The 20,986-nt window shown below is 41.4% G+C and overlaps 2 long non-coding RNA genes across 2 annotated transcripts; both read left to right on the top strand.

Moving 5' to 3' along the window:
* Positions 1-201: 201 nt before the first annotated feature.
* Positions 202-14,196, top strand: LOC122353992. Its single transcript, XR_006252082.1, has 4 exons — positions 202-297; positions 393-467; positions 538-586; positions 13,811-14,196. It is a non-coding gene; the product is annotated as an uncharacterized LOC122353992 (long non-coding RNA).
* Positions 7,717-13,319, top strand: LOC122353991. The gene is made up of 9 exons (XR_006252081.1): positions 7,717-7,789; positions 7,889-8,008; positions 8,082-8,132; positions 8,262-8,318; positions 8,714-8,764; positions 8,842-8,889; positions 8,975-9,022; positions 13,140-13,190; positions 13,286-13,319. It is a non-coding gene; the product is annotated as an uncharacterized LOC122353991 (long non-coding RNA).
* Positions 14,197-20,986: the final 6,790 nt, after the last annotated feature.

The raw sequence follows: 20,986 nt of genomic DNA, 5'->3' as shown, positions 1-20,986 counted from the left end.
TCAATTAACTAGGTGAGTGAGGTAATAACTAGTAGTTATTTACCCTATTTACCTGCAGTGTCTCGCATTAAAGTCAGTAAGTATATATGAACTAAATCAGTGAGAAAATGCGAGTATTTGTATTTGATAATTGATGTTGATATTTGTATTTGATAACTAGACGATTCTAAACACTAAAATGTGACTTGCAATACTGACATTTAATGAACATTTTCACTGAGCTGTTGTATCTTACTCCTGTTCTAGAAACTACTCAGCCTTCACAAACCCTCAGTCTCTCAAGAGACACCATAACAAGTGAGTTGGTTTTAGTAAAATTCTTGTTTGGCTATACCTTTTTACTACTATATTTCTCTAAAACCGCTAAAATCTGATTTCTTGGTGACTCTAAGGCATATGGTTAATCATGGCCAGTGGAGTCATTGTTCTGGCCGGACTCACGGGCATCTGCTTGTGCTGCTTCAACAGTAAGTTCAAGAAACAAAATACGAGTTGTTTGCAAAACAAAACATTTAAAACAATTTTTGATTTTTCTAGCAGAGAATCCGGGGAGGTTTGAATATTCTGAGGTGCAGTATGTTGAAGTGTGAGTATTTTGATAAGACAAACATTGCATATAATTTTTATGTTTCAGTTGTTTTGTTTGTTTTCATTTATTAATTTATGTTTGTTTATGAATGTCTTACCTTGATGCTGATTAGCTGAGCTGTTCTTGATTCTACTAAAATGACAGTAAAATGTTTTTGGCAAACCAACTTGTATACCTTAAATTTTGTTTAAAGTTTAAACACGAAATATATATGTTTATATACACCACTAAATGGGGGTCCTTCAGTTGCACTAAAATTAAACTAAAGAGAGCACAAACTGAACCTAAGTAACATATTTAAGTTGAAGTTGTTGCCTTGTTGATTTTGCAGATACATTGTGGGTGGTGTTATACATTGACCTGAATTTGACAAATTACCAAGATGAAAAAAAGATGTGTGCAGCATAGGGTTAAATATTCAAGCTCAGTTGTTGTTTTTTGTTTTTAAATATGATCAAGATGAAATCAGTTGTAATCTGCCATGCCTTATTTTATGCACTTGATGGCTTCAATTTTCCTGTGTTTCTTTCTCTTAGCTAAGTAGGTTTATTAGTCCCAGCCCTGTCAAGTTAGCTTCCCTATTTAAGTGGCTTTCTTTTTGTCATTTGTGCTTGATTTTATTTTTTTCTTGCTGGTGCCCTTTTTGGTCCATGTGTAAGTTCTTCTGAATCATCTCTTTTCTTTGATTTTTGTTCCTGGGCTTCTGAGTTGCTGATATTTTTCTGTCTTCTCTTGAGAGAAGTAATTTGCCTTTGGAGTTTTTGTTTGGACTGTTTTGTTTTGCCCTGGAAATAAAATATATTCTTTTGATTTTTGTGTCTCGCATTTTGGGTCCAACACTTCGGAGAGCATCTTATTACGGCACTAGAGACCCATGTTCAAGGCCGGTTCTGACACCAGTGTGTAACAATACTATAAACAATACTGTTGTATTTGGTACTTTTTTTGTTTGTTTGTTTTAAGATTTTTTTGGTTAATAGGGTATGATTATTTGCACCTGTTTCTGCTGAATGCAGTTTGTTTATTTTTGTTAAATGTGAATAAAAAATTATGGCCTCTCCTTATTTGTGTGATACAATGTTTTCATGTGCACTGAAAAATATATTGAATGTTTTCACTCTAGAATTTCTAGACACAATTAATAAATTTTAAATTGGATTATTTAAAAGGTCACACATACACACATTATGTTTCCATGTTTTATGGGGACTCTCCACAGGTGTAATGGTTTTTATACTGTACAGACTGGTTGTGTTGTTGTCCCTACACCAACCCTTCACTAAACCTACCCCTTACAGGAAACCACTGGACAATTTTCAGATCTGCAAAAAAATTATAAGCTTGTTTTCTCCTGGGGAGCTAAAAAATGTTATCACAAGGTCATTGTATTCCTATCCTTGTAGGGACATTTGGTCCCCATAACGTGATAAATATTAAGTGCACACACACACACACACAAACAAAATGGTCTGGTCAGGACTGGAAATTTTGTAAAAAATATATAAATAGTTAAAGCTTTCTGCGCCTCTAATGTCTAAAACAGGAATTTATAAAGATGCATGACAGCCTCCATCTTTCTTTTGGCCACTGCGTATATGTTTCTAGTACATTTATCTTGGTCCTTGATTGGAGTCAAAAGAATCAAAAATCCCCTCTATCTTTTGACTTGGCTCACATGAAATTACACACATTTTTAGTAATTTTTAAAAAAATATTTGTACTTTCATTTTTGTATTTTTTTCAATTCAGTAAACAGAGCTGTTCAAACAGTTAAAGCTAGTAAAGGTAGGGTAAGTGAAGAGGCAGACAACAGCAAGCTATCTTTAGAAGCATATCAGATTTAGCTCAACCACAGTTGTGTCCCTGACTTTGAAAGACCTCAACACTTCAGACAAATAACTATAAGAAAAAACACTTTTAAGAAAATAAGCCCCTAAATATTAAAAGTATATGTAAAAATACTCGACAAAGAGCGGTTTCCTCTATCTCTGGGTCCCCAGAGAGGACGAGGAGTTGTGTGCGGGCCAGTTCTGCACCACACTCTCTCTTCTTGGCCAACATGCAGCAGTGGGAAGACTGGGAGGGCCAACCCACGGCCTACCCGCCTCACTTCTGCGGGAATGCAGGTAAGAAGTTGCACACACTCGGACCCCGCTTCGGACCGGCCACGAGGCGCCCGAGGCGGGTCCCTGCACTCCCCCTCGCTGCCCCCCCATCGCCTGCCGCGTCGGTGGTTCCTCCGAGCCGCTAGTTCGGTCTCTGGATGCCTGGTTGAATCTTCCCAGGCTATCCCGGTGGCTCCTGCGAACCATTCGACTCGGCTATCTGATTCAGTTAAGCCGGCGTCCCCAAGTTCAGTGGGATCCGCTATCGTCCAGTGAGCGATGCGGGTGCCCTGTCTGTCTTGCGTGCGGAGATTGCTGTCCTTCTAGTGAAGAACGCCCAATAGGCCGGTTCCTCCAGCTGATATGAGTCGGGGCTTTACAGCCCATACTTCATAGTGCCCAAGAAAGGCGGTGGGATTACGACCGATCCTGGATCTCACGAGTCCTGAACCGAGCACTTCAACGGCTCCCGTTCAGGATGTTGACACAGAAACGCGCATATTTCAGTGCGTCCGTCCCCAGGATTGGTTTGCAGCGATCGACCTGAAGGATGCGTACTTTCATGTGTCGATTCTTCCGCGCCACAGGCCATTCCTGAGGTTTGCGTTCGAAGTCGAGCATATCAGTACAAAGTCCTACCCTTCGGGCTCTTCCTGTCGCCACGTGTCTTCACGAAAAGTCGCGGAGGCTGCCCTTGCTCCACTAAGAGAGCAGGGCATTCGCATCCTCAACTACCTGGACGACTGGCTCATTCTAGCTCAGTCCCAGGCTCAGCTGTCACGAACACAGGGGATCTGGTGCTACAGCACCTCAGCCAGTTGGGGTTTGGGTCAACCAGGAGAAGAGCAAACTCTGTCCAACACAGAGGATCTCTTTTCTTGGGATGGAGCTGGATTCGATCGATCAGGCGGCACGCCTCACACAGGAGCGTGCCCATTCGGTGTTGAACTGCTTGAATATGTTCAAAGAGCAGGGCGGCGTCCCACTGAAATATTTTCAGAGGCTCCTGGGGCATATGGCAGCTGCGGCGCAGTGACCCGCTGGGACTACTCCATATGAGACCGCTTCAACACTGGCTACGATCGAGTCCTGAGGTGGGCGTGGCAGCGTGGCACGCACCAGGTTCAGATAACACCGGCCTGCCGCCAAACCTTCTCCCGTGGTCAGACCTTTCGTTCCTTGGGCTGGAGTGCCCCTGGAGCAGGTCTCCAGGTATGCTGTGGTTTTCACAGATGCCTCTACCACCGGCTGGGGGCCACGTGCAACGGGCATGCAGTGTTGGGGGTTTTGGGCGGACCCTCAACTGCAATGGCACATCAACTGCCTTCGAGTTGCTGGCAGTACATCTCGCCCTAGGCCGTCTCAAGAGCTGCCTTCGAGGCCAACATGTACTAGTCCGCACGGACAACATACCGCCGTTGCGTACATCAGCCGACAAAGGTGGTCTACGCTCCCGTCGTATGTCGCAACCCGCCCGCCACCTCCTCCTATGGAGTCGGAAGTTTCTGAGGTCACTTCCACGCCATTCACATTCCAGGAGTGTGCAACCAGGCAGCCGGCGAGGCTGTCGCGAGCTGCACTACCTGGAGAATGGAGACTCCATCCCCAGACGGTTCCAGCTGATTTGGGAGCGTCTCGGAGCCGTTCAGGTAGACCTGTTTGCCTCTCAGAGACTTCCCATTGCCAGTGGTTTTCTCCTGACCGAGGACACTGCGACACGGACGCACTGGCACACACAGCAGCTGGCCGCGGGGCCTTCGCAAGTATGCATTTCCCCAGTGAGCATTCTTGCACAGACACTGTGCAAGGTCAGGGAGGACGAGGAGCAGGTCTTGCTTAGGTAGCACCCTACTGGCCCACGAAGACTTGGTTCCCAGAACTTGTGCTCCTCGCGACAGCCCCCTCCTTGGCCGATTCCTCTGAGGAAGGATCTTCTGACCCAGAGGCGGGGCACCCTTTGGCACCAGCGTCCAGACCTCTGGAAACTCCATGTCTGGTCCCTGGGCGGGGACGCGAGGCTCTAGGTGACCTACCTCAAGGGTAGTTGACACCATTTCTTCGGCTAGAGCACCGTCCACGAGACAGGCCTATGCCTTGAAGTGGAGCCTGTTCGTCAGTGGTGTTCTTCTCAAAGAAAACCCCGGAATTGCCCCATCAGAGTCGTGCTTACCTTCTTGCAGCAAGGGTTGGAGCGAAGGCTGTCTCCCTCCACCCTTAAAGTCTACGTGGCTGCGATCGCTGCAAACCATGACCCCATGAGCGGGAGGTCTGTGGGTAACATGAGCTGATCATCAGGTTCCTGAGGGGGCCAGGAGGTTGAATCCTCCACGGCCCCCTACTGTACCCTCTTGGGACCTGTCTGTAGTGCTGACAGCACTGCAGCAGGCTCCGTTTGAACCCTTGCCAGCAGTTGAGCTAAAGTTCTTATCTATGAAGACATTGCTCCTGCTGCGCATTGGCCTCCATCAAGAGGGTAGGGGGACCTGCAGGCTTTTCAGTCGGCGATTCGTGCCTACAGTTTGGGCTCGTGATTCCCAGGTAACACTGAGGCCACGGCCCGGCTACGTGCCCAAGGTTCCCACTACCCCTTCCGAGACCAGGTGGTGAACCTTCAAGCGCTGCCCTGGAGGAGGCAGACCCAGCCTTGATGTTGCTTTGTCCCGTCCGAGCACTAAGATGCTACGTTGACCGGACACAAAGCTTCAGGACCTCAGACCAGCTCTTTGTTTGTCACGGAGGCCGGCAGAAGGGGAGTGCCGTCTCCAAGCAGAGGATGGCCCACTGGATAGTGGGCGCCATTACCCTGGCCTACCAAGCACAGGGTATGCCCTGCCCCTCAGGTTGCGGGCACACTCAACAAGAAGTGTTCCATCGTCCTGGGCATTGGCTGCGTGGCACCTCGCTGGCAGATATTTGTAGAGCTGCAGGCTGGGCGACCCCTAACACGTTTGCTAGATTCTATAGCCTACGTGTGGAACCGGTATCCTCCTGTGTTCTCACCTCAACGGGTGGAAGCACTGAGAGGCCCGGTTTGGGTCGGCTTGTTAACGCTCTTCAGGCGTCCACACAGTAGACCCTGTCGAAGCTCCTCCATTCCCCTCGGCAGCCAGATGTTGCGGGCATCCGGCGCCAGGCCCTCTCGATGAATCCGTGAGAACCGGTGAGGGCTGGGAGCCATGTAAAGTACCCCAAGAGGACTTTATGTGTGTATTTCCACGGCATAGCCTAGAGCCCCGTGTTTCCCCGGCAGACCTTCTGCCCATCTAAGAGGGTTCAATCACCTCCCATTTTCCATATGCAAACTGAAATATTGTCCATATGCGTATTCGTTCCAAGACCTCCTACGGGAAGGCTGGACTTCCGCGACGTCCTGTTTGCTAGAGCGTGGGGCGTTCCCCAGTGTTCAGTCTTACGAATGGGTAGTATTGTAGCTGGCTTCTTGTGGTCGAGCCTCGGCCTACGCCGATAGACTGAGGGGGCTTGTGGGCTCCCACAGGACACTGGAAGAGGCAGCGTCCATGGCGTTTTGGTAGGGATCCCAATTCGTCGGTCATCCGGCGTGACTCGAAGTGACCGACTGAAAGGGGAACATTTTGGTTCACGTATGTAACCCTCATTCCCTGGAAGAAGGGAGCGGAGGCGTCACGTCCCATCCGCCACGTGCTGCACCTCCACTGAAGGGGCGGGTCACTAGCTTGGCTCCTCAGCGAAAACCTGAATATGCGCTGCACCGCTGCTTATTTATACCAGCGCTGTGATCAGCGGCAGCTGGATGCGATTAGCGCATGCCAATCTTCAATTGGCTTGTTTAGATACACTCGAAGTAGATTGGTCCTCGAAGCGAGATCCCAATTAAATCGGTCATCCGACGTGGCGTCTCTGTTCCCTTCTTCCCCAGGGAACGAGGGTTACATACGTAACCGAGACGTTCATCACTCTTTCAGTGACAGGGTGACATGGTGCTGCTCCTTTCCCTCATCTTTACACTCTTTCTGGAGTTTCAGCCTCAAGGCAAGTAACTATTTCTATTTTTATTCTATTTTTATTTTATTTTCATCTGCCTTGAAATAGTAAACATTTTTGTCTTTAATATTTGTACCACTATTTGTCAGAAGTGCTTATTTTAGGTACTACTAACATTTACAAGATCAGTCAATATTTAAAGCCCAAATAACAAATACAAAACATCTAGCAATTTTTATGTGGATTACTTTGTGTGTGGGTTGTAGTTTTCTTCTAAGCATGGGCATGAAATAGATGCATGTCTTCAGAAATAACTCATATGCCACTTCACCAGAGAGTTTTTGGATTTCCGCTGAACCTCTGCCTTGTTTTTATCAACCAGTGGTTTCTTAACCATTGACTTGAAAGCCATCCATTGCCTAACACTATATTCAGCCCTATTAATGGCTATTTTCTTTTGGTATTTTAAGTTTATACATGATATTGTTTGCTTTTAACAAGTTTAACAGAAATAATTAAATTTTGTGATAAAATTGAAGGTTGTATTTTGTTTATTATTCATTAACACCTCTTGATTTTAAAGTGTTTTATTACATGAATTTATTATTATTGTTATTTAAACAATTTTAAGGAATCTTTTGAATCTTTTTGGAAGTTTGCAGAGGTCCCTGGTTGAAAACCACTTCTCTTTAACGGTCAAAAGAAGTTACTTTTGTTCACATTAGTTCAGTCTTCTTTTTAAAAAATAATTATAATGTCATATTGTACAGGTTTATTTCTGAAAAATGAATTGTCCTTGTGTTCAGCAGCCTATATTTACAACTTATTTTTGATGTTTTGTTATCTCTTCAGTTCAGAAAGACTCAAGCACAGCACTGAGACATGATGAACGAGAAACACTGTCTCATTTGAATCAGAGTAAGGTGTTCTTTTGCACTGTAAAAGTATTACAGTAAAATCTTATTGTTAAGCCTGAGTATCATTAACTCTTCTATTAAGCATGATCATAATCTAATGCTCTACTATCACATGACTGTGTGTGTTTGCAGATGGCGGCCAAACATTAAAGTTGTCTCTGATTCTGAAAATGGTGAATTTAGAGTTCTCTGTGAAATACCAGGATCAGATAACGGTGGTTATATTTGTTTTCTGTCTCTTGGAGATGAATATCCACAATTTAAAAGATACAGTCTCATGTACTGTCTGGAAAAAACACAGTGTCTTTTTACAGTCTTGGATTATGAATTTTCAAATAATCTGAAGTCACTCGAGAATAAAGTAGTGAGCTGCAGTTATTCTTCAAAAAACACACCATCCAAACTATCATATAGTGACAAGTTCAACATAACAGGTTTGTAATGTTAGGGTTATAGTTACATTTTCAGTTTGCACAATGTTTTTAATGGAGATGTTTTCCTCTATAGATCTTTTTCCTGTAAAAATCCAGCCACCACAAACAACAAAGGGAACATTAAGTTAATCTCATTTATGATTATTAATATTTGTGATTATTTTGTAACATGGTAAAAACTAAAGATGACACAACAATACTGATGATTTCTTCTCTACAAACAATGTTAAATAGTAAACTCTTAATGTTTCAGCAGCTCTGGCTACAGAATCCAGTACTTGTTCTGAGACCACAACAGACCCTCCAACTGGTGAGCACTTTTTATATTTAAGATTACATTTTTTATGATGTATTTTTATAAAACACCAATAGCATTCAGAGAGACTATGACAAAACTGTTTGAAAAATAAAATCCAGCCCTCAGGACATTTGTGTTGGAGTTTAGATGAATATCCACAATTTAAAAGATACAGTCTCATGTACTGTCTGGAAAAACACAGTGTCTTTTACAGTCTTGGATTATGAATTTTCAAATAATCTGAAATCAGTCGAGAATAAGGTAGTGAGCTGCAGTTATTCTTCAAAAACACACCATCAAACTATCATATAGTGACAAGTTCAACAAAAACAGGTTTGTAATGTTAGGGTTATAGTTACATTTCCAGTTTGCACAATATTTTTAATGGAGATGTTTTTCCTCTACAGATCTTTTTCCTGTAAAAACTCAGGCACCACAAAAAACAAAGGGAACATTAAGTAAGTAAATCTCATTTATGATTATTCATATTTGTGCTGATTATTTTTGACATGGTAATTTTTTTTTTTCAACACAGATTCAACATCAACTTTCTCCATAAATACTACAACAATAGAGTCAAAAAGTGAGTGTTTTAAAGATGACACAACAATACTGATGATTTCTTCTCTACAAACAACTTTGAATAGTAAACAGCAATGTTTCAGCAGCTCTGGCTACAGAATCCAGTAATGAGACCACAATAAACCCTCCAACTGGTGAGCACCTTTTTATATTTAAGATTTAATTTTATTATGATGTGTTTTACTAAATCACCAAAGGCATTTAAAGGGACTATGACAAAACTGTTTGAAAAATAAAATCCAGCCATCAGGACATTTGTGTTGAAGTTCAGATGAGATCTTTTTCCGTGGCAGTCTTGAGGATATGAAACACCTGAGTTTCTTTCTGTATTGGCCCTGAGAATTGAGGAACAGCTATATATATTGTCACGGAAGGAGCCAACGACAGAACAGTGGGCGTGGCGTCAGGGCCTCGGAGAGGCTTTTTATTGACAAAATAAATACAAAATAAAGTGTCCAGGAGATAGTGTCCAAATAAAGGGGGGAACTGGTGCCTCGCTGTGCTGCAGGGAAAGTGCCAGGTCAGGTGGGTGTTCCAAGGGGGCAGGGTCCAGGTAAGGGGCGGAGTCCGGCGGCGTGCGCTCCCCTCCTGTTCGGAGCGCGAGGGCGGCGGCTTCTTCCAGCGGCATCTCCGTCGCTTCTTTCCTCCGGTCGTCAGAGATTTGGGGACCAACGGCTCGGCATCCTGGCCCGTTAGCCGTATCCGGGTGCGGTCGTCGCCTGGACTATACTTTTCTAGCGGCGGGCGAGCTCCTTCACGCACCCTTCCTGAACCCACGAGGACACCAGCGTGCATGCACGGGGAAGAGACCGGTCTCGAGGAGAGGCGCATTCGGCATTTAACGGCGGCGGTGACAAGGCTAAATCCTTCAGGTGTGCCTCGTCACACGCCGCCAGACCTGACCAATACCACGCCCTCCTCTCGAACACACCCACTCCCGTCAGGAGCCTGGTGAAGGGCGGCGAATAAAGGACGGGGTGAAGATGACAATAACGAGGAGGGCAGCCGACTCGTCTATACAACAAATAAATATTAAATATATTTGAGGATGCAAACTTTAAAGAAGTAGATCATTATTTAGTCATCATTTTTTCAGATATGACTCATGTTGTTCTCAAAATTATGAAATGTCACACAATCTGTTTATCATAAGTTAGCTTATTATGAATATGTATTATTAAATATGTATTATTATTCATGAAAATAATTACTTGGAGGTGTTTAAGAGGAGTGTTCCAATTCACAAAGGAGCACAGAATGAGGAGTTCTTCACACAGTCTTTAATATTTCAGACACTCAGGGAATGTAAGAGACACAGGAAGACGTTCAAGGACAGACAAAAACACAGACTGCACAGACTGAAACTTAAACACACAGACCAACGAGGGTCTAATTATTATAACACAACTGAACCAAATGACAACATGAGGAACCCAATCACTTCTAAACCTTAGAGAAAAGGGCAATGAAAATTGACGAGTAAAACTTGCTTGCCTAGACCACTCCCCCATACGTACAGGTATATATGATGGCGACGTGCAAGCAATGAATCTGACAATTCAGCTCAGTTCACGATTGTGGCAAGGGAGTCGTAACATCTCCATTCCCTCCTTCAGGGAACGAGGGTTACACAAGTTACTTCATTGATTGATGTAATGTGGTCCCTGTGGAAAACACCACAACCTTGTACCATGTTACGCAATTGAGGTACAAATGCTGCCAGGCAAGTGTGTCAGGACAAATGAAGCTCAATGCGTAACCATCCCAACTCCTGTAGGCTGGAATAACAAGCCCACTAGGGGTGCCAAGCAATTGTTGGGGATAGCCTGAATCACATGGACTAAACAGAATTTTCAAGAAGGTGAACACAGTTGGCAAAAACCGTGAAACAAGAACAGATGCCAGGAACAGATCAGATTACAGGCATAAACTACTCGGACTACTCTGAAGTGTGAGGCAACAGAGGACTCTGGGAACAGCTGGTAGAAAGCGCACTGATTCTAATGGATCCCGCTTGCAATTACCTGATGTTACCCAATACACAGGAGGACACAGGTTCCACACACAAAGGTTATAAAACTTTGCGAAGGTGTTGGGTGTCACCCAGCCTGCAGCTATCTGCTAGAGAGATGCTGCTTGCCAACACCCAGGATGAGGCAACTTTCCAAATGGAATGAGCTGTCACCCCTAGGGGGCACCGCTCACCTTGAGACTGGTATGCCAAGGTGATGACCTCCACCACCCAATGGGCCAACCTCTGTTTGGAGACCGCATTCCCCTTCTGCTCTCCCCCAATGCAGACAAAGAGCTGCTCTTAGTTTCTAAAACTCAAGGGTCTGTTCTGTCTCCTCTGGGGGCAGTGCCTGCAGGTTTACCACCTAGCATTGATATCACGTTGGGGTAAGATGTGTTTAATGTCCTCTGTCTGTTTCTGTACTCCCAAGAAGTGCTTGGCAAGATCCTCGACAGTGTTGTTGAAGAGACTAACCTGGGAGATGGGTACATCAAGAAAGCAGACATTGTCAGCATCACTCATTTGCACCAGGTTCAGCCAGAGATGGTGCTCCTAGATCACCATAGACAACATCACCTGACTGAGAGGCTGTGTCGTGACCTTCGTTGCTCAGAGAGCACAATCAGTCACTGTGCATAGTTCCTGCATTAACCTCTGGTCAGAACTACTCTTGTAGCACTGGAAGCTTTGGCAGCAAGAGCTGATGACATCTTACAGGTTTTGAGCGGGAGCCACAGTTGATTCTTCCAAGTGGTGGTATTTTGGGGCCACAAGCCCCTGGCTGCCCCACCATCAAGGGTAGTGAGGACTGAGGAGCCCTCTGGGAAGAAAGACTCTGAGGTGGAGCGTGGCTGAGAGTCAGGAATCCAGATACCATTAATCCAACCTCAAATGCTCAGAGAAAGTGGGAGTTCACCTCTAATCCATTGCTCTTAGAAGAGCTGGTGAGCATGGCCAGCAACTCCACCTCTGATTCCATCTGTGTTCTCATCAGCTGAAGAATCCACGATAGCCTCTCCTCTGATAACATTTTATCCTCTTTTGGAGCTCCAAAAGAGATGCTGGAATCCGCTGCATGACAGACTGGCTCCATCTCTTCAAAGATCCACGAGGCATCACTGGGAAGGATGGGAAGACCGTGGAGACTGGCCCATGTTTTAGTGTGTTTATGGCCCAGGCAAGTGAGACAATGATCGTGGCCTTTGTCAGAAGTACATGGTCGGAAAGACATCTCGAAAGATCAACTACTGTAGAAGATTGCTCTTTTGGCTTATGGCTCAGGGGAAGGACGGCAGCATATAATCTGCAATCCCAGGGTGTGCACAGCTGAAGAAAATCTCCTGCAGCACAAATGTTTTTCTTCTACTCCTTCACTCTAGCACTACAGAAACAAGGAAACCAGGTCCATATCCGTGACAGGGAAACACTGCATACAAAAACCCTGTTTTTCCATGCACCTGTCAAATTTGAGATTTTGGGTTTTTTGGTTTTTCATAAAATATTTTAAGGATAGTAGAAAGAAAACATGCAAAAGACACTAAGTGTTTATTTTGATAGCACTTTCAATTAAAAACCATATATTTAAAGGTCGTAATCTCTGGTTTTAGGAGTCTTTTCTCCTAGACTTACTCCTGTCTATATCCTGAAGTTTTTTACAGAGGGATTTGTACATATATAATTTGCTTGATAACAATATGCAACATTTTATTCCCCCAAAAAACTGTCAAAATGTATAGTTTTCTGCCTGTTTTCTGAATTATGGAGCGCCAAAATTAGATACCTCAAATTCTCTCTGTAAAAACTTTTGACACTAATATGTCAAAAAAATTTAAAAGAATTTTGAAACTGGCTTTATCCAGTAATTATATTTTTGTTTTAGAAATGCATATGCCAATTTGCACATACTTCATTTAAATAATGTCTCATTTGCATATTTAAACTTAATATTTGAGAACTTGTAATACAAAAAACTTTTGCAATTATCAGTGTAATCAATTAACTAGGTGAGTGAGGTAATAACTAGTAGTTATTTACCCTATTTACCTGCAGTGTCTCGCATTAAAGTCAGTAAGTATATATGAACTAAATCAGTGAGAAAATGCGCAGTATTTGTATTTGATAATTGATGTTGATATTTGTATTTGATAACTGACGATTCTAAACACTAAAATGTGACTTGCAATACTGACATTTAATGAACATTTTCACTGAGCTGTTGTATCTTACTCCTGTTCTAGAAACTACTCAGCCTTCACAAACCCTCAGTCTCTCAAGAGACACCATAACAAGTGAGTTGGTTTTAGTAAAATTCTTGTTTGGCTATACCTTTTTACTACTATATTTCTCTAAAACCGCTAAAATCTGATTTCTTGGTGACTCTAAGGCATATGGTTAATCATGGCCAGTGGAGTCATTGTTCTGGCCGACTCACGGGCATCTGCTTGTGCTGCTTCAACAGTAAGTTCAAGAAACAAAATACGAGTTGTTTGCAAAACAAAACATTTAAAACAATTTTTGATTTTTCTAGCAGAGAATCCAGGGAGGTTTGAATATTCTGAGGGTGCAGTATGTTGAAGTGTCAGTATTTTGATAAGACAAACATTGCATATAATTTTTATGTTTCAGTTGTTTTGTTTGTTTTCATTTATTAATTTATGTTTGTTTATGAATGTCTTACCTTGATGCTGATTAGCTGAGCTGTTCTTGATTCTACTAAAATGACAGTAAAATGTTTTTGGCAAACCAACTTGTATACCTTAAATTTTGTTTAAAGTTTAAACATGAAATATGTTTATATACACGGCTAAATGGGGGTCCTTCAGTTGCACTAAAATTAAACTAAAGAGAGCACAAACTGAACCCTAAGTAACATATTTAAGTTGAAGTTGTTGCCTTGTTGATTTTGCAGATACATTGTGGGTGGTGTTATACATAGACCTGAATTTGACAAATTACCAAGATGAAAAAAAGATGTGTGCAGCATAGGGTTAAATATTCAAGCTCAGTAGTTGTTGTTGTTGTTTTTTTTTAAATCTGATCAAGATGAAAACAAAATTAAGATCTTCTGCCATAATGTTTTAACTTCTTTTCCATTCCTCTTTTTTTTGTGTAAAGATAATTTAAACATTAAGCAAGAGTTTCCATACTGTAGAGGATCCAGCATGTAACAATACTTTTGTATTTGGTACTTTTTTGTTTGTTTGTTTTAAGATGTTTTTTTTGTTAATAGGGTATGATTATTTGCACCTGTTTCTGCTGAATGCAGTTTTTGTTTATTTTTTGTTAAATGTGAATAAAAATTATGGCCTCTCCTTATTTGTGTGATACAATGTTTTCATGTGCACTGAAAAATATATTGAATGTTTTCACTCTAGAATTTCTAGTACATTTCACAAATAATTAAAAAAGACACAATTAATACATTTTAAATTGGATTATTTAAAAGGTCACACATACACACACATTATGTTTTCATGTTTTATGGGGACTCTCCACAGGTGTAATGGTTTTTATACTTTAGACTGGTTGTTTTGTTGTCCTACACCAGTGGTTCCCAAACCATTGTGCCATGCGGCACTAAAGGGTGCCGTGAGATCTTTTGAGGTGCCGCCAAAATTTCAACAAAATTTTTTTTATTAAGGCAGAATCAGTGTAAACAGTATTCTCATATCATCTAGGACTAGGTATAAGGTGTTGTTGCATGCAAACTCTCGAAATGAAACAAATAAATAAATAATAATAAAAAAGCTACGGAGATTTTAAATATCTATTTCCTTGTAAGGGTGCCGGGAACTTTTGAAAGGCTTTCCAAGGGTGCCTCAAACAAGAAAAGGTTGGGAACCACTGTCCTACACCAACCCTTCACCTAAACCTACCCCTTACAGGAAACCACTGACATTTTCAGATCTGCAAAAAAATTATAAGCTTGTTTCCTCCTGGGAGCTAAAAATGCTATCATAAGGTCATTGTATTCCTATCCTTGTAGGGACATTTGGTCCCCATAACGTGATAAATATTAAGTGCACACACACACACACACACACAAACACACACACACACACACACACACACACAAAATGGTCTGGTCAGGACTGAAAATTTTGTAAAAAATATATAAATAGTTAAGCTTTCTCGCCCTCTAATGTCTAAAACAGGAATTTATAAAGATGCATGCGACAGCCTCCATCTTTCTTTTGGCCACTGCGTATATGTTTCTAGTACATTTATCTTGGTCCTTGATTGAGTCAAAAGAATCAAAAATCCCCTCTATCTTTTGACTTGGCTCACATGAAATTACACTAATTTTTAGTAATTTTTAAAAAAAAATTTGTACTTTCATTTTGTATTTTTTTCGAATTCAGTAAACAGAGCTGTTCAAACAGTTAAAGCTAGTAAAGGTAGGGTAAGTGAAGAGGCAGACAACAGCAAGCTATCTTTAGAAGCATATCAGATTTAGCTCGACCACAGTTGTGTCCCTGACTTTGAAAGACCTCTTCAGACAAATAACTATAAGAAAAAACACTTTTAAGAAAATAAGCCCATAAATATTAAAAGTATATGTAAAACTTCTCTTAGCATTATAATTATATTATTGTGGTTAATGTTTCAGATATTTATCATGCCATTTTGTTCATAGGATTATTTTCATTGCTTCCTACTTCCTCATGTATAGTGATGTGCTATGTGTGTGTGTGTGTGTGTGTGTGTGTGTGTGTGTGTGTGTGTGTGTGTGTGTGTGTGTGTGTGTGTGTCAGTTCATCACTCTTTCAGTGACAGGGTGACATGGTGCTGCTCCTCTCCCTCATCTTTACACTCTTTCTGGAGGTTCAGCCTCAAGGCAAGTAACTATTTCTATTTTTATTCTATTTTTTTTATTTTATTTTCATCTGCTTTATTTTTGTCTTTAATATTTGTACCACTATTTGTCAGAAGTGCTTATTTTAGGTACTACTAACATTTACAAGATCAGTCAATATTTAAAGCCCAAATAACAAATACAAAACATCTAGCAATTTTTATGTGGATTACTTTGTGTGTGGGTTGTAGTTTTCTTCTAAACGCAGGCATGAATTAGATGCATGTCTTCAGAAATAACTCATATGCCACTTCACCAGAGAGTTTTTAGTTTCCGCTGAACCTCTGCCTTGTTTTTATCAACCAGTGGTTTCTTAACCATTGACTTGAAGGCCATCCATTGCCTAACACTATATTCAAGAGCCCTATTAATGGCTATTTTCTTTGGTATTTTAAGTTTATACATGATATTGTTTGCTTTTAACAAGTTTAACAGAAATAATTAAATTTTGTGCTAAAATTGAAGGTTGTATTTTGTTTATTATTCATTAACACCTCTTGATTTTTAAAGTGTTTTATTACATGAATTTATTATTATTGTTATTTAAACAATTTTAAGGAATCTTTTGACCTTTTTGGAAGTTTGCAGAGGTCCCTGGTTGAAAACCACTTCTCTTTAACGGTCAAAAGAAGTTACTTTTGTTCACATTAGTTCAGTCTTCTTTTAAAAAATAATTATAATGTCATATTGTACAGGTTTATTTCTGAAAAATGAATTGTCCTTGTGTTCAGCAGCCTATATTTACAACTTATTTTTGATGTTTTGTTATCTCTTCAGTTCAGAAAGACTCAAGCACAGCACTGAGACATGATGAGCGAGAAACACTGTCTCATTTGAATCAGAGTAAGGTGTTCTTTTGCACTGTAAAGTATTACAGTAAAATCTTATTGTTAAGCCTCAAGTATCATTAACTCTTCTATTAAGCATGATCATAATCTAATGCTCTACTATCACATGACTGTGTGTGTTTGCAGATGAGCGGCCAAACATTAAAGTTGTCTCTGATTCTGAAAATGGTGAATTTAGAGTTCTCTGTGAAATACCAGGATCAGATAACGGTGGTTATATTTGTTTTCTGTCTCTTGGAGATGAATATCCACAATTTAAAAAAGATACAGTCTCATGTACTGTCTGGAAAAACACAGTGTCTTTTTTACAGTCTTGGATTATGAATTTTCAAATAATCTGAAGTCACTCGAGAATAAAGTAGTGAGCTGCAGTTATTCTTCAAAAAACACACCATCCAAACTATCATATAGTGACAAGTTCAACATAACAGGTTTGTAATGTTAGGGTTATAGTTACATTTTCAGTTTGCACAATGTTTTTAATGGAGATGTTTTTCCTCTATAGATCTTTTCCTGTAAAAATCCAGTCACCACAAACAACAAAGGGAACATTAAGTAAGTTAATCTCATTTATGATTATTAATATTTGTGATTATTTTGTAACATGGTAAAAAACTAAAGATGACACAACAATACTGATGATTTCTTCTCTACAAACAATGTTAAATAGTAAACTCTTAATGTTTCAGCAGCTCTGGCTACAGAATCCAGTACTTGTTCTGAGACCACAACAAACCCTCCAACTGGTGAGCACTTTTTTTATATTTAAAATTATTTTTTTATGATGTATTTTTATAAAACACCAAAAGCATTCAGAGAGACTATGACAAAACTGTTTGAAAAATAAAATCCAGCCCTCAGGACATTTGTGTTGGAGTTTAGATGAATATCCACAATTTAAAAAGATACAGTCTCATGTACTGTCTGGAAAAACACAGTGTCTTTTTATAGTCTTGGATTATGAATTTTCAAATAATCTGAAATCAGTCGAGAATAAGGTAGTGAGCTGCAGTTATTCTTCAAAAAACACACCATCCAAACTATCATATAGTGACAAGTTCAACATAACAGGTTTGTAATGTTAGGGTTATAGTTACATTTTCAGTTTGCACAATATTTTTAATGGAGATGTTTTTCCTCTATAGATCTTTTTCCTGTAAAAACTCAGGCACCACAAACAACAAAGGGAACATTAAGTAAGTTAATCTCATTTATGATTATTAATATTTGTGATTATTATTTTTGACATGGTAAAAACATTTTTTTACAGATTCAACATCAACTTTCTCTATAAATACTACAACAATAGAGTCAAAAAGTGAGTGATTTAAAGATGATGATTTCTTCTCTACAAACAACTTTGAATAGTAAACGCTTAATGTTTCAGCAGCTCTGGCTACAGAATCCAGTAATGAGACCACAATAAACCCTCCAACTGGTGAGCACCTTTTTTATATTTAAGATTTAATTTTATTATGATGTGTTCTGCTAAATCACCAAAGGCATTTAAAGGACTATGTCAAAACTGTTTGCAAAATAAAATCCAGCCCTCAGGACATTTGTGTTGAAGTTCAGATGAGATCATTTTCCGTGGCAGTCTTGAGGATATGAAACACTGAGTTTCTTTCTGTATTGGCCCTCAGAATTGAGGAACAGGATTTAGATTCAGCCACAGTCCCAATGACATTAAAGACTTCATTGTGTAATAGCACATTATTTATATATATAAATAATTAAGGTAATATAATATTCTGGTTTAGAATAGGCAAGCATAGATCAAGAGGTACAACAAATAAATATTAAATAGATTTGAGGATGGAAACTTTAAGGAAGTAGATCATTATTTGGTCATTCTGAGGTGACTTTTTCAGATATGACTCATATTGTTCTCAAAACTATAAAATGTCACACAGTCTATTCATTATAAATGATAAAGTTAGCTTATTAGTTGCTAAGTTAGCAAGAAATAATAATTATTCATGAAAATAATTACTTGGAGGTGTTTAAGAGGAGTGTTCCAATTCACATAGAAGCACAGAATAAGGAGTTCTTCACACAGTTTTTAATATTTCAGACACTCAGGGAATGTAGGAGACACAGGAAGACGTTCAAGGACAGACAAAAACACAGACTGCACAGACAGAAACTTAAATACACAGACCAATGAGGGACTAATTATTATAACACAACTGAAACAAATGACATTAACAACATGAGGGAGAAAGCAGGTCACAGAAAGCCTCTGAAAGAGGAAACAGAGAGGTTATACCATTGACTGATATAATCTGGTAATGCTTGGGAACCCAAACACCTCTAAACACCAATGAAAATTGGCGAGTGAACCTTGCTTGCTGAGACCACTCCCCCATGCAACTTATTCAGATTTGTGCTGAGGAGCGGAGTCGTAATCAGACAATTCAGCTCAGTACAAGATTGTAGCAAGGGGGTCGAAACATCTCTATTTCCTCCTTCAGGGAACGAAGGTTACACAAGTTACGTCATTGACTGACATAATGTGGTTCCCGTGAAAAAACACCACAACCTGAACCATGTTACGCAGTTGAGGTACATGCTCACAGGCAAGTGTGTCAGGACAAATGAAGTTGAATGCGTAACCATCCCAACTCCCTGTAGGCTGGAATAACAAGCCCACTAGGGTGCCAAGCAATCGTTGGGGGCAAAGCACGATAGCCTGAGTCACATGGACTAACAGAAATTTCAAGAAGTGGAACACAGTTGGCGAAAGCTGGAACAAGAACAAATACCAGGTCAGAACAGGGTGAAGTTTGCCTTATTACAGGCGCAGCTCAAACTACTCTAGCCAGTCTGAAGTGCAAGGCAACAGAGGACTCTGGGAACAGCTGGGAGTAAGCGCACTGATCCCTATGAAATGGCGCTGCAGGCTGACAACCGCTGGCCTCCCACAATTACCTGATGTTACCCAATACAAGACACGTTGAAGACACAGGTTGCACACACAAAGGTTGTAAAACCTCGCAAAGGTGTTGGTTGTCTCCCAGCCTGCAGCTCTGCAGATGTCTGCTAGAGAGATGCAGCTTGCCAACACCCGGGAGGAGGCAACTTTCCGAGTGGAATGAGCTGTCACTCCAAGGGGTTTTAGAGACAGCATTCCCCCTCTGCTCTCCCCCAATGCAGACAGAGAACTGCTCTAAGTTTCTAAAACTCTGGGTGCAGCCCACATAAAGGCGCAAAGCCCAAACAGAGCACAGCAACACAAGGGTCGGGTCTGCCTTCTCTGGGGGCAGTGCCTGCATGTTTACTATCTAGCATGCTGTGCATTGATATGACTTTGGGGTAAGATGTGTTTAATGTCCTCCCTCTGTTTCTGTACTGCAAAGAATTGGTGCCACAGATTATTCCTCCAAGTGGCATTTTGCAATCACAAGCCCCTGGCAGCCCCACCATCAAGGGTATTGAGGAGTGAAGAGCTTAGCCCTCTGGGAAGAAAGGCACTGGTGTGGAGCATGGCTGAGAGTCAGGAGTCCAAATACCAATCATCCAGCCTCGAGTGCTCGGAGAAGGTGAGGAGTTCACCTCCAACCCATTGCTCTTAGTGGCACTGGTAAGCATGGCCACCAACTCCACCTCTGATTCTATCTGCATCCTCTGCAGCTGAAGAATACTCCTCTGATAGACATATTATCCTCTTCTGCAGCTCCAAAAAGAGAAACTAGATCCACCGCAGGATCGACCGGTTCCATCTCTTCGAAACTCCACAAGGCATCACTGGGAAGGATCAGAAGTCTGTGAAGACTTGCCCGGCGGAACATTCCTGACTGTGATCCTCAGGTCACCCTTGCTGCTAACCAGTGCAGCTGAGGAGTCACACTCAACTTGGCTGGGTAGAAGGCGAGGTCAGCCTCATAATAATCAACGTCCTTAGTGATGCCATGGACATGCGCTCACAGTGTGGCCATGACCCAACCACGAAAGCCATTTCAGCTTGTTTATGGCCCAGGCAGGTGAGACAGTGATCGTGGCTGTTGTGAGAAGTACATGGTCAGAAAGACATCTCAGGGGCTCAGGGGAAGGTCCACAGCATACAATCTGCAATCCCAGGGTGTTCACAGCTGAAGAATCTCTTGCAGCACAAATGTTTTTCTTCTTTTCTTCTGCTCCTTCATTTTAGCGCTAGGAAGTGATTGGCTCTGAAGCAGACATCTGAATGAGTGGTTGCATGCCACCATTTTATATACCTGTATGTATGGGGGAGTGGCCTCAGCATTCAAATTCCATCTGCAAATTTTCATTGGCCTTTTCTCCAAAGCTCAGAGCTGATTGGGTTCACAATACGGGACCCCATGGCATCAGTCAATGACATAACATCATAGTGACTGACTGAAATGGAACACATGGGGAG

The sequence above is a fragment of the Puntigrus tetrazona genome, chromosome 11 (assembly GCF_018831695.1).
Source record: "Puntigrus tetrazona isolate hp1 chromosome 11, ASM1883169v1, whole genome shotgun sequence".
Classification (NCBI taxonomy): Eukaryota; Metazoa; Chordata; class Actinopteri; order Cypriniformes; family Cyprinidae; genus Puntigrus; species Puntigrus tetrazona.
The sequence above is the reverse complement of the archived record's forward strand: the minus strand, read 5'-3'. Positions and strand labels throughout refer to the sequence as shown.